Source organism: Caretta caretta, chromosome 7 (genome assembly GCF_965140235.1).
Source record: "Caretta caretta isolate rCarCar2 chromosome 7, rCarCar1.hap1, whole genome shotgun sequence".
Taxonomy (NCBI): Eukaryota; Metazoa; Chordata; order Testudines; family Cheloniidae; genus Caretta; species Caretta caretta.
The window spans coordinates 50,760,397-50,773,846 of NC_134212.1; positions in this window are offsets into that span (position 1 = coordinate 50,760,397).

The window sequence follows — 13,450 nt, forward strand, 5'->3', positions numbered from 1 at the left end:
TAGTTAAAAGCCTCCCAGTTAGTCAGGTGGGTGTGGATGTCAGGAGCTGTGGGAGGAAGTTGCACTGTTGGAGAGGCTGAGCAGTACACACCATGTCAGGCACAAGGAAGGAGGCCCTGAGGTAAGGGTGAAGTGGAGCTTGAGGAAGTGAGGGCTGCTGTGGGGAAGTAGCTCAGGGAATTGTATGTGTCATGTTTCTAAAAGATCAGCTACCATAGCTGATACTATTAGGGTCCCTGGGCTGGAGCCTGGAATAGAGGGTGGGCCCGGGCTTCCCCCTTTGCCCCCCCTGATTAATCACTGAGACTGGAAGACAACAGAGACTGTGCAAGGGTGGATAGCTTCTCCTCACCTCCCTTGCTGGCTTATGATGAAAATGGCTCAGTAGACTGTGACCCTTGTCTCTAGAGAGAGAAGGGTTATGTGGAGGGTCACAGTGAGCCTCTGAGGCTAGCAAAATCTGCCAGGAAATGTGGGGCCCATGGAGACAAGGACAGAGCTTTGTCACAGTATGTTTCTTTTTTGTATCTAAAGTTAGGAATATTGACTAAACATCTGTACTACAAAAGTGTTTGCACCTGGGGAATGCCCACCAGATGTCAGGGTGGGCCATGTCAAGGTTCCTTCCCCACTCTGAACTCTAGGGTACAGATGTGGGGACCTGCATGAAAATCTCCTAAGCTTACTTTTACCAGCTTAGGTTAAAACTTCCCCAAGGTACAAACTATTTTACACTTGGACTTCCACTGCCACCACCAAACTTTATCTGGGTTCCTGAAAAAACGTAGTTTGGAAATGTCTTTCCCCCCAAAATCCTCCCAACCCTTCCACCCCACTTCCTGGGGAAGGTTTGGTAAAAATCCTCACCAATTTGCATAGGTGACCACAGACCCAAACCCTTGGATCTTAGAACAATGAAAAAGCATTCAGTTTTCTTACAAGAAAACTTTTAATATAAGTAGAAAAGAATCACCTCTGTAAAATCAGAATGGTAGATACCTTACAGGGTAATTAGATTCAAAACATAGAGAATCCCTCTAGGCAAAACCTTAAGTTACAAAAAAGACACACAGACAGGAATAGTCATTCTATTCAGCACAGCTATTTTCTCAGCCATTTAAAGAAATAATAATCTAACACATACCTAGCTAGATTACTTACTAAATTCTAAGACTCCATTCCTGTTTTGTCCCTGGCAAAAGCATCACACAGACAGAGAGAGAGGCTTTGTTTCTCCCTCCCCCCAGCTTTTGAAAGTATCTTGTCTCCTCATTGGTCATTTTGGTCAGGTGCCAGCGAGGTTACCTTTAGCTTCTTAACTCTTTACAGGTGAAAGGATATTTCCTCTGGCCAGGAGGGATTTTAAAGGGGTTTACCCTTCCCTTTATATTTATGACAGGCCATTAGGAAGAACAATAGATCTTTGAAGATGCTAATCTCCCACTTTCCTGAGAAGTTTCCTGGGATGCTACATCCCAGAAACCTTTGACTCATGGCTGCTTTGACATTGCAGATTCATGTGATCATGTCACCTGGTACTGGACGCCATGATAGAATACCAGTATTTTTCCACGGGTGCGGGGGGATGGGACACAACACACTGGAAAACAAAGGGTTCCCGCCATATGTAAAACCTATTTAAGGCCTTGGAGTGACTTAATCGGGGTTCATTTCTTCACTGAATTCCCACCTCAGGATGACTTCTGAAAACATCTAAGAAACAAGTATAAAGGTGGGGGTGGGGAAAAGGACTGAACTCAGGCAGGGAAGGTGTCTGGCCTGTGAAAGAAATATCTTGAGTTTTAATCTGCAAGCAAGAGCAGCTTGCCTTCAAGAAACTCTGCAATATCCCTAAAACAACATTTAGGGTGAGGAAATTACTATCTGTAACCATTTCTTTAGTGCATTAAGCTTAGTTTGAGTGTTTGTTTTATTTGCTCAGTAATCTGCTTTTATCTGTTTGCTATCCTTTATAATCACTTAAAATCTATCTTTTGTAGTTACTAAACTTGTTTTTGTTTACTCTAAAACCAGTTTGTGGAATTCATAACGGGAGATGGGGGGGAAAGCTGTGCATATCTTCCTCCACATTGAGAAAGAAGGCGAATTTCAATAAGCGTACACTGTACACTTCTCTGTGCAGCGCAAGACAGTGTAATTTTGGGTTTACACTCCAGAGGAGCTGTGCACTTGTGTGCTGGGCAATTCCCTAGCTGAGTCTTCCCATGCGGTGCTGATTTCAGTGTCTGTGTCTTTCTGCAGTTGAACGTGTCCCTACCTGTGTGTGTGCTGGAAGAGGCTTGAGAGCCTGGCTCAGCAGGACAGTGTAAGGGAGCCCAGGCTGGTGGAACAGGCAGGCTCAGTGGTACCCCAGTACATCAGGTGGCACACCAGAGGGTGTGGGGGCAACCGTTACAGATTCCATGTTAGTTTTCCAGGAGTTTCCAGTTTGGGACTGGGAAGCAAAGAAGAAAGGGTTCTTGATTATCAGTGTATATAGTGTCCCTTCCCATTAGATTTATACCGATGCAGAGCAGGTCTGCTAGGTTAAGAATCCACGGGTATACGGAGAGGGAGAGTAAAGCCTGTTCTTGATCTTGAGGTTGCCACTTAAACTGGGTTAGCTCCCCTGCTTCAAAGATGAAACAGTGTCCAGACTGCACACTGCTTGACTGGCCTGCTCATCTCAGGCATGTTCACTGCAATTGACCCCATTCCTCTGGGAAAAGTGTGCAGGGGCTAAGGATATGAAACAAAATATGGGAGATACATCCAAAATAGGGCTCCTTTCTTGGCTGGCACCTCCTTACTCCCTGCTTTAATGCTGCAATAAAAATACAGAATGTGAGGTTACTGTGCATTGACTCTGGACACTGATTGGCTGTCACTGATGTCATGCCTATGGTGGCAGTGTGCCATGAATTCTTCCTCTATATTGGCCTTTCAGGAGGATTGTTACCATTGGGTTAGGGGGAGAGTTAGTGATAAACCTTTGCCCTTGGCAGCTTTGTGAGCAACGTTATCCCTAGAGCAGGAGGTTAGTTGCTGGGCCTCTGCTCTCCAGGGCATAACAGATCCTTTTCTTTACAAATAAAGTTGCATAGAAGCAGTGAAAGTGCACAAGAGTTTGGCTGAAATTTCATAGTGCTCCTGTCCTTGTCTTCTTGCATGTACAACCCTCTAGACTAGGGGCTCTCAAACTGGGGGTCAGGACCCCTCAGGGGGTCATGAGGTTATTACATGGGGGGTCACGAGCTGTCAGCCTCCACTCCAAGCCCTGCTTTTCCTCCAGCATTTATAAAGGTGTTAAATATATAAAAAAGTGGTTTTAATTTATAAGGGTGGGGAGTAGCACTCAGAGGTTTGCTATGCGAAAGGGGTCACCAGTACAAAAGTTTGAGAACCACTGCTCTAGACAGTGTCACTATGAGAGTAGGAGAACTACATGCAGCAGTTTTCTCCTCCTCATACCCAAATCTAGGGTAGATGTCATTCATTTTCATAATCTGGAATAAAGTGCCCAGGCAAACTGATCATATCAGCTTTGTAGAGTAAGACTCATTTCCACTTTCACACCTGACTGTTGTTCCAGTTCCCTATGTGTGAGCAAAATAGCTTGGAATAATAATTCCACAGGAAGCCCAGCTCTTGCTTTTTTCGTGGTGTTCGCTTAAAGAGTATCTTCCAAGGGGAGAAGTCTCTTTTGAGCCAGCCCTCTTCTCTGTAATTCTGCTCACCATTTATGTCCAAACGGGGGAGGGAGCATTCTTTCAGTGCTGAGGAATTTTGTTGATTCCTTCATTCATTTGAGGAATAATTGGGGCTCACATCTGATTTCATGGCCCCCACATAGAAAAGGGATTGAGGACTAGAACTGCACCTCTCTTCTTTTAACATAAGAACAATCATATGGGATCAGACCAATGGTCTATCTAGTCCAATATCCTGTCTGTCGACAGTGGCCGGTGCTGAATGATTCAGGGGGAATGAACAGAACAGGTCAATTATTGAGTGATCCATCCCATCATCCGGTCCCAGCTTCTGGCAGTCATTGGTTTAGGGATATCCAGAACATGGGGTTGCATCACTAACCATGTTGACTGATAGCCATTGATGGACCTATCCTCCATGAACTGATCTCAGTCTTTTTGAACCTACTTATACTTTTGATGTTCACATCCCCTGGCAATGAGTTCCTCGGATTGACTGTGTGTTCTGTGAAGAAATACTTCCTTATGTATGTTTTAAACCTGCTGCCTTTTAATTTCATTGGATGACCCCCTAGTTCTTGTGTTATGTGAAGGAGCAAATAACATTTTCCTGTTCACTTTCTCCACACCAGTCATGATTTTGTAGACCTCTATCATACCCCCTTAGTCCTCTCTTTTCTAAGCTGAACAGTCCCAGTCTTTTTAATCTCTCCTCAAATGAAGCTGTTCCATACCCTTTGTTGCCCTTTTCTGTATCTTTTTCCAATTCCAATATACATTTTTTGAGACGGGGTGACCAGAACTTCTTGCAGTATTCAATGTGTGGGCATTCCATAGATTTATATAGAGGCAATATGATATTTTCTGTTTTATTATCTATCCCTTTCCTGATGGTTCCTAACATTGTTAGCTTTTTTGACTGCCACTGCACATTGAGTGGATGTTTTCAGAGAACTATCCACAATGACTCTAAGAGCTCTTTCTTGAGTGGGAATACCTAATTTAGACCCTAACATTTTGTATGTATAATTGGGATTATGTTTTTCAATGTGCATTGATTTGCACTTATCAACATTTCCCCATTCTCAAGATGTTCTCCGTATTCTTTTTAACAACCAGAAATATCTGGTTGGTGACCCATTTCCTTCATTGGTGTCTGTCTTCTCTTTAGTCCTGTGAATTAGAAGAGGGCCCACAAATGTAGATTACCTTGGAGACTCAGCAACAAAAAGAAGAAAAGAGGGGTGGAAGGGAGTGAGAAAATGTGTCATGAAGTGAAACACAATGAAGCAGCCCTTGCCAAGCCATGAATCTACTGGCGTGAGATCACAGCATATTCGCTAGTGCTGCTTTTAATCACGTTATTTGGGGTTTGAAGGCCACTGGCACATCACTGACACATCATGCAGAGTGACTGGATAGAGTATCAGCTCCATCAATGTGCAAGTGGCTACTAGACTCGACAGGAATAGATGGATGCTGGGAAACACACCAGTCCATTCACATTGGCAAATGCTATTTCCAGCTGTGGACTGAAATAACTACATGGTTTTTTCTAATAACTAATCCACTAACTGTGATTCTGTTCAAACATGACTAGTTAATATTAATGAAGTAGATTAGTGTCAAGAAATTGGCTGACAAGTAAACTATGAGGGTCTGTGTGCCTGGTTCTGGTGTTTGCTTTCAGTTCAAAAGGTCAAAGGATCCCATAGTTTAAGGTAGCACACTTACCAAGTGCACCTCTCCTGGAGGGGAAATGAAGGCTGCCCTGTGCTGCCCCACAAACCCTGCTTTGGCACTGAAACTTGCCAGGCTGGGCTTTAAGAACATAAGAATGGCCCTACTGGGTCAGACAAAAGGTCCATCTAGCCCAGTATCCTGTCTTCCGACAGTGGCCAATGCCAGGTGCCCCAGAGGGAATGAACAGAACAGATAATCGTCAAGTGATCCATTCCCTGTCGCTCATTCCCAGCCTCTGGCAAACAGACGCTAGGGACACCATTGCTGCCCATCCTGGCTAATAGCCATTGATGGACCTATCCTCCCTGAACTCATCTAGGGGTTTTTTTTTAACCCTGTTATAGTCTTGGCCTTCACAACATCCTCTGGTTGACTGTTGATTGTGTGAAGAAATACTTCCTTTTGTTTGTTTTAAAACCTGCTGCCTATTAATTTCATTTGGCGACCCCTAGTTCTTGTGTTATGAGAAGGAGTAAATACCACTTCCTTAAAAGCTGCCAAGAGTCCTGTGGCACCTTATAGACTAACAGACATATTGGAGCATGAGCTATTGGAGTATTCACCCACGAAAGCTCATGCTCCAATATGTCTGTTAGTCTATAAGGTGCCACAGGACTTTTTGCCACTTTTACAGATCCAGAGTAACACGGCTACCCCTCTGAAGCTTAACACTTCCTTATTTACTTTCTCCACACCAGTCATGATTTTAAAAGACCTCTATCATATCCCCCCTTAGTCGTCTCTTTTCCAAGCTGAAAAGTCCCAGTCTTATTAATTTCTCCTCATATGGAAACCATTCCATACCCCTAATAATTTTTGTTGCCCTTTTCTGGACTTTTCCAATTCCAATATAGGTTTTTGTCTTGTGATGCAGTTTTTGGAAAAACTTTCATAGAATATCAGGGTTGGAAGGGACCTCAGGATGTCATCTAGTCCAACCCCCTGCTCAAAGCAGGACCAATCCCCAACTAAATCATCCGAGCCAGGGCTTTGTCAAGCCTGACCTTAAAAATATCTAAGGAAGGAGATTACACCACCTCCCTAGGTAATGCATTTCAGTGTTTCACGACCCTCCTAGTGAAAACGTTTTTCCTAATATCCAACCTAAACCTCACCCACTGCAACTTGAGACCATTACTCCTTGTCCAAAATGTCATCAGCTACCACTGAGAACAGTCTAGATCCATCCTCTCTGGAACCCCCTTTCAGGTAGTTCAAAGCAGCTATCAAATCCCCCCTCATTCTTCTCTTCTGCAGACTAAACAATCCCAGTTCCCTCAGCCTCTCCTCATAAGTCATGTGTTCCAGTCCCCTAAGCATTTTTGTTGCCCTCCACTGAACTCTTTCCAATTTTTTCACATCCTTCTTGTAGTGTGGGGCCCAAAACTGGACACAGTACTCCAGATGAGGCCTCACCAGTGTTGAATAGAGGGGAACAATCACGTCCCTCGATCTGCTGGCAATGCCCCTACATATACATCTCAAAATGCCATTGGCCTTCTTGGCAACAAGGGCACACTGTTGACTCATATCCAGCTTCTCGTCCACTGTAAACCCTAGGTCCTTTTCTGCAGAACTGCTGCCGAGCCATTCGGTCCCTAGTCTGTAGCGGTGCATGGGATTCTTCCGTCCTAAGTGCAGGACTGTGCACTTGTCCTTGTTGAACCTCATCAGATTTATTTTGGCCCAATCCTCTAATTTGTCTAGGGCCCTCTGTATCCTATCCCTACCCTCCAGCGTATCTACCACTCCTCCCAGTTTAGTGTCATCTGCAAACTTGCAGAGAGTGCAATCCACACCATCCTCCAGATCATTTATGAAGATATTGAACAAAACCGGCCTGAGGACCGAACCTTGGGGCACTCCACTTGATACCGGCTGCCAACTAGACATGGAGCCATTGATCACTACCTGTTGAGCCCGACAATCTAGCCAATTTTCTATCCACCTTATAGTCCATTCATCCAGCGCATACTTCTTTAACTTGCTGGCAAGAATACTGTGGGACACCATGTCAAAAGCTTTGCTAAAGTCAAGGAACAACATGTCCACCGCTTTCCCCTCATCCACAGAGCCAGTTATCTCGTCATAGAAGGAAATTAGATTAGTCAGGCATGACTTGCCCTTCGTGAATCCATGCTGACTGTTCCTGATCACTTTCCTCTCGTGTAAGTGCTTCAGGATTGATTCCTTGAGGACCTGCTCCATGATTTTTCCAGGGACTGAGGTGAGGCTGACTGGCCTGTAGTTCCCAGGATCCTCCTTCTTCCCTTTTTTAAAGTTGGGCATTACATTAGCCTTTTTCCAGTCATCCGGGACTTCCCCCGATTGCCATGAGTTTTCAAAGATAATGGCCAATGGCTCTGCAATCACATCCACCAACTCCTTCAGCACTCTCGGATGCAGCGCATCCGGCCCCATGGACTTCTGCAAGTCCAGCTTTTCTAAATAGTCCCGAACCACTTCTTTCTCCACAGAGGGCTGGTCACCTCCTCCCCATGCTGTGCTGCCCAGTGCAGTAGTCTGGGAGCTGACCTTGTTCGTGAAAACAGAGGCAAAAAAAGCATTGAGTACATTAGCTTTTTCCACCTCCTCTGTCACTAGGTTGCCTCCCTCATTCAGTAAGGGGCCCACACTTTCCTTGACTTTCTTCTTGTTGCTAACATACCGGAAGAAACCCTTCTTGTTACTCTTAAGATCTCTTGCTAGCTGCAACTCCAGGTGTGATTTGGCCTACCTGATTTCACTCCTGCATGCCCGAGCAATATTTTTATACTCTTCCCTGGTCATTTGTCCAATCTTCCACTTCTTGTAAGCTTCTTTTTTGATTTTAAGATCAGCAAGGATTTCATTGTTAAGCCAAGCTGGTTGCCTGCCATATTTACTATTCTTTCTACACATTGGGATGGTTTGTCCCTGTAACCTCAATAAGGATTCTTTAAAATACAGCCAGCTCTCCTGGACTCCTTTCCCCCTCATGTTATTCTCCCAGGGGATCCTATCCATCAGTTCCCTGAGGGAGTCAAAGTCTGCTTTTCTGAAGTCCAGGGTCCGTATTCTGCTACTCTCCTTTCTTCCCTGTGTCAGGATCCTGAACTCAACCATCTCATGGTCACTGCCTCCCAGGTTCCCATCCACTTTTGCTTCCCCTGCTAATTCTTCCCACTTTGTGAGCAGCAGGTCAAGAAGTGCTCTGCCCCTAGTTGGTTCCTCCAGCACTTGCACCAGGAAATTGTCCCCTACACTTTCCAAAAACTTCCTGGATTGTCTGTGCACCGCTGTATTTCTCTCCCACCAGATATCAGGGTGATTGAAGTCTCCCATGAGAAGCAGGGCCTGTGATCTAGTAGCTTCTGCGAGTTGCCGGAAGAAAGCCTCATCCACCTCATCCCCCTGGTCCGGTGGTCTGTAGCAGACTCCCACCATGACATCACCCTTGTTGCTCACACTTCTAAACTTAATCCAGAGACACTCAGGTTTTTCTGCAGTTTCATACTTGAGCTCTGAGCAGTCATACTTCTACCTTACATATAGTGCAACTCCCCCATCTTTTCTGCCCCGCCTGTCCTTCCTGAACAGTTTATATCCATCCATGACAGTACTCCAGTCATGTGAGTTATCCCACCAAGTCTCTGTTATTCCAATCACATCATAATTCCTTGACTGTGCCAGGACTTCCAGTTCTCCCTGCTTGTTTCCCAGGCTTTTTGCATTTGTGTATAGGCAGTTGAGATAACTCGCTGATCGTCCCTCTTTCTCAGTATGAGGCAGGAGCCCGCCCCTCTCGCGCTCTCCTGCTCGTGCTTCCCCCCAGTATCCCACTTCCCCACTTACCTTTGGTCTCCTTCGCCTGGTGAACCTAGTTTAAAGCCCTCCTCACTAGGTTAGCCAGCCTGCTTGCGAAGATGCTCTTCCCTCTCTTCGTTAGGTGGAGCCCATCTCTGCCTAGCACTCCTCCTTCTTGGAACACCATCCCATGGTCAAAGAATCCAAAGCCTTTGAGGAAAAATCCTGTTGGCTGATTTTTGAGGTCTGAAAACATGAAAAAAGTAATTCTTTCTGCCTCCAGAAAATAACTGTGTTCCTATTCAGCTAAATCAGCAATGGCTGGGCGACAAAATGTCAATCTTTGAATGTCAGGGACAGGTGCTGGGGGAGGGGAGGAGAAGATGTTGGCTTTGAATTACCATAGTTGTTACAGGTTTCAGAGTAACAGCCGTATTAGTCTGTATTAGCAAAAAGAAAAGGAGGACTTGTGGCACCTTAGAGACTAACCAATTTATTTGAGCGTAAGCTTTCGTGAGCTGCAGCTCATTTCATCGGGTGCGTAAAGTGGAAAATACAGCGAGGATGTTTTTATACACACAGACCATGAAAAATGGGTGTTTATCACTACAAAAGGTTTTCTCTCCCCCCACCCCACTCTCCTGCTGGTAATAGTGTATTTAAAGTGATCACTCTCCTTACAATGTATATGATAATCAAGGTGGGCCATTTCCAGCACTAATCCAGAGCTTAACAAGAACGTTTGAGGAACAGTGGGAGGGAGGAAGGAATAAACAGGGGGAAATAGGTTACTTTTTATAATGACTCAACCACTCCCAGTCTCTATTCAAGCCTAAGTTAATTGTATCCAATTTGCAAATGAATTCCAATTCAACAGTCTCTCTCTGGAGTCTGTTTCTGAAGTTTTTCTGTTGTAATATCGCAACTTTCATGTCTGTAATCGCGTGACCAGAGAGATTGAAGTGTTCTCTGACTGGTTTATGAATGTTATAATTCTTGACATCTGATTTGTGTCCATTTATTCTTTTACGTAGAGACTGTCCAGTTTGACCAATGTACATGGCAAAGGGGCATTGCTGGCACATGATGGCATATATCACATTGGTAGATGTGCAGGTGAACGAGCCTCTGATAGTGTGGCTGTTGTTATTAGGCCCTGTGATGGTGTCCCCTGAATAGATATGTGGGCACAGTTGGCAACAGGCTTTGTTGCAAGGATAGGTTCCTGGGTTAGTGGTTCTGTTGTGTGGTATGTGTTTGCTGGTGAGTATTTGCCTCAGGTTGGGGGGCTGTCTGTAGGCAAGGACTGGCCTGTCTCCCAAGATTTGTGAGAGTGATGGGTCGTCCTTCAGGATAGGTTGTAGATCCTTGATAATGCGTTGGAGGGGTTTTAGTTGGGGGCTGAAGGTGACGGCTAGTGGCGTTCTGTTATTTTCTTTGTTAGGCCTGTCCAGTAGTAGGTGACTTCTGGGTACTTCTTAATTGATCCATCTTATTTCATTCAAACTTGTTTTTCATTTCTGAGTGTCTTTTACCTCAGGTGTTTGTTTTTTTAGCTTCTTCCAGTTCTTTTTATTACTTCCCCCACTCGTGATACCAAGTGTTGTTTTATATTCAAGTAATCCACTAGTCTTAATAATAATTCATTGCTAGTAACTTAACAACAGTCTTTATTAGATACATTGTTAACATATAGACAGAGCATCTTAACTCAGGTCTATCTGTCAGTCTAACCTAAAACTAACAGTCTCTTCCCGCTGTCAGCTCCCTTGCCCTGGAGGGTCTGTTCATTCTCTTACTACTGCAGTAACACCGTGCACTACTCAAAAAAATACATCATTTACTCTGGGAAAGGAAAGAGCAAAGGGGAGTGAAGCAAGAAAAGGAAAGCAGGGTTAAAAGCAAAAGAGAGATTAATTGACAATGTTACAATTAGATATAGTCCCCTGTAGACAGTGGTTAATGGGTAAGAACAGAGCTGAGGTAATATTCTTTATAACTAAAACAGCCCCCTTTTCCTGCACCTCAGCCAACTTTTGCATTGAAGAACGCAGCCTTTGGAGGACCTTTTAAAGAAGAAAAAATATTCCACTGTTAAACTGCGAGTGAGAGGATGAGTGCCACACAGATTCTTAAAAATAACATATAATGTATATGGAAAAGGAATACTCGTAGCACCTTAGAGACTAACAAATTTATTTGTATATAACTCTCTGCAGCCAGCATTTGGAATACTGATGGGCCCTTTCCTTCAACAGAACTATGAGGTAGTGGCTCTCTAGGTGTTTTCCCACACAGCCTGGAGTCTTCAGGCCCTCAGAGTTTTCCCCACTTTGTTGCTGTTCCATGAGTTACAATGCAGGGTGAACCTTAGTGTGCACACTCCCTCCCCTCCAATCTTCTTATGGAGAGGACTTCAGTTTCTGCAGCGTGGCATGAGAGGTGCAGTGTGTCACCTGATTCCTCAGAGCCCGTGAAGAATGGCAGCCCTACTCTTCCCCTTCAAACTCCGCAGAATCCCCTCAGCTGCCAGCAAGATCGGGACTGTGTAGCCTGGATCCAAGATGGTGCAGCTCACACAGCAGGCACACCTTAATCTTGTATCACACAGCCACAGGGCTGTCTCCAGTTCCCCTATTTATACCCATCTCCCCCAGAGTGCTGATGGGCTCAGCTGTCAGACATGAATATGTGAAGCCTGAAAGACTGCTCATCCTTCATAGAAACCCTGTGCAGTTTCAGCAACAGCTACTGAGCATGACCAGTATCTACCACACCCCCAGCTCTAGGTGCCTCTGTGCCCTTCTAAGTGACCTGCCCTGCCCTCCGCACATGTGCCAAGACTTAGAGGATTCAATTAAAATCCATGTCCCCTCCCCACTGCTGCTCTCCCCTCTTTGGAGGCAACAGACATCAAATGCTGCAATATTTGTGGGTCACCAGTGCACAGCTACATTATTCCTCAGATTGCAGAGGACTGGTGCAGTCACAGCCCTCAAGCTGAGAAAGTGCAAAGACTGCTGAGTGTAGTGTCCACTGCAGCAACCTAGAACAACACAGCCTGCATCAGGGTCCTCCAGTCTGCTCTGTGCACACTAGCATTTGCAGGACGGGGTGGAATCTCCAAAACAGCTAGCAGAGTTTAACTGCAGCTGATTGGCTGGTGCTTTGTTGAGATTCCCCCCTCTCTAAACCCATTTAGAAACATGCTGCCTGCCCAAGACGATGATGCATGAGTTGTTCAGGAAACATGTTCACACCTGAAGCAATGATACCCACGTGGTGTCCAGGATGGGCCACCCTCTAGACAAAGGGCCCTTTCCAGAAGCATGGCTCTTCTAGCCCTCTCTTGGTCTCTTGATGGTTTTATCAGTGCTCTGCAGTATTAGTCAAAACCCCCTTTTTCCCCTTACAACATAGTAATTGGTTTCCAGGCTAAGCTAGGGAGTGAGCGGCTCTTTCATCCAAGTCATTTGTGTCTGAAATGGATTGACCTTTCTATTTGTTCAGTTTAACGTAACTCACAGCTGAAGGGGTTGACAGCAGAGTCATAGGGAGGAAGCATTCAATCACTTCAGATTTCTCTCTGTGTTGAAGAGATTTAGATCCCCCAAGAGAGACTTTTGCATTTCCTCTGCTTTTGGCTGCCTTGACATCTGTACCTGTGGACATAGTAAAAGCCCCTGAGCTTTACAACTGCTCCTGGTAGTTTACATTGGCCCGTAAATGGCAATTCTTTGAAAGACAACTTCAGGTACATTGCCTTCTAGGCCCCACACCATGCCAAGGCAGAGGGGAGATGGGTTTTACACAAAGGATCTAGGAAGAATTTCCAGGGAGGAGATTATTCATCCCTGTCTCAGCTTTGTGGCTTAGTGCAAATCAACTGCTCTGCTGCTGCACTCCAGATCACTGAGTAGCAGCTGCTGAGCCCTGAACACCCCACACAGGAGGTTTATAGACTTGTGGATCTACATAGAGACAGATCCACTGGATCCTTCCCCATCCCACCTTCACCCTGCCCCAGAGAAAGACACCCCATGGGCTGCCTCTTCTGCAGCAGAATTCCTCTTCTGGGGTTAGGGCATTCCATGTCTGTGGGGGCAGGGACATCATGTATCCCTTTTTGACATGCAGCTGCTCTCAGCCTATTCACAAATTCCCAATGGCACAGGGCCGGGCCTGTCCTTCTGGAAATCTCCCACTGGCTT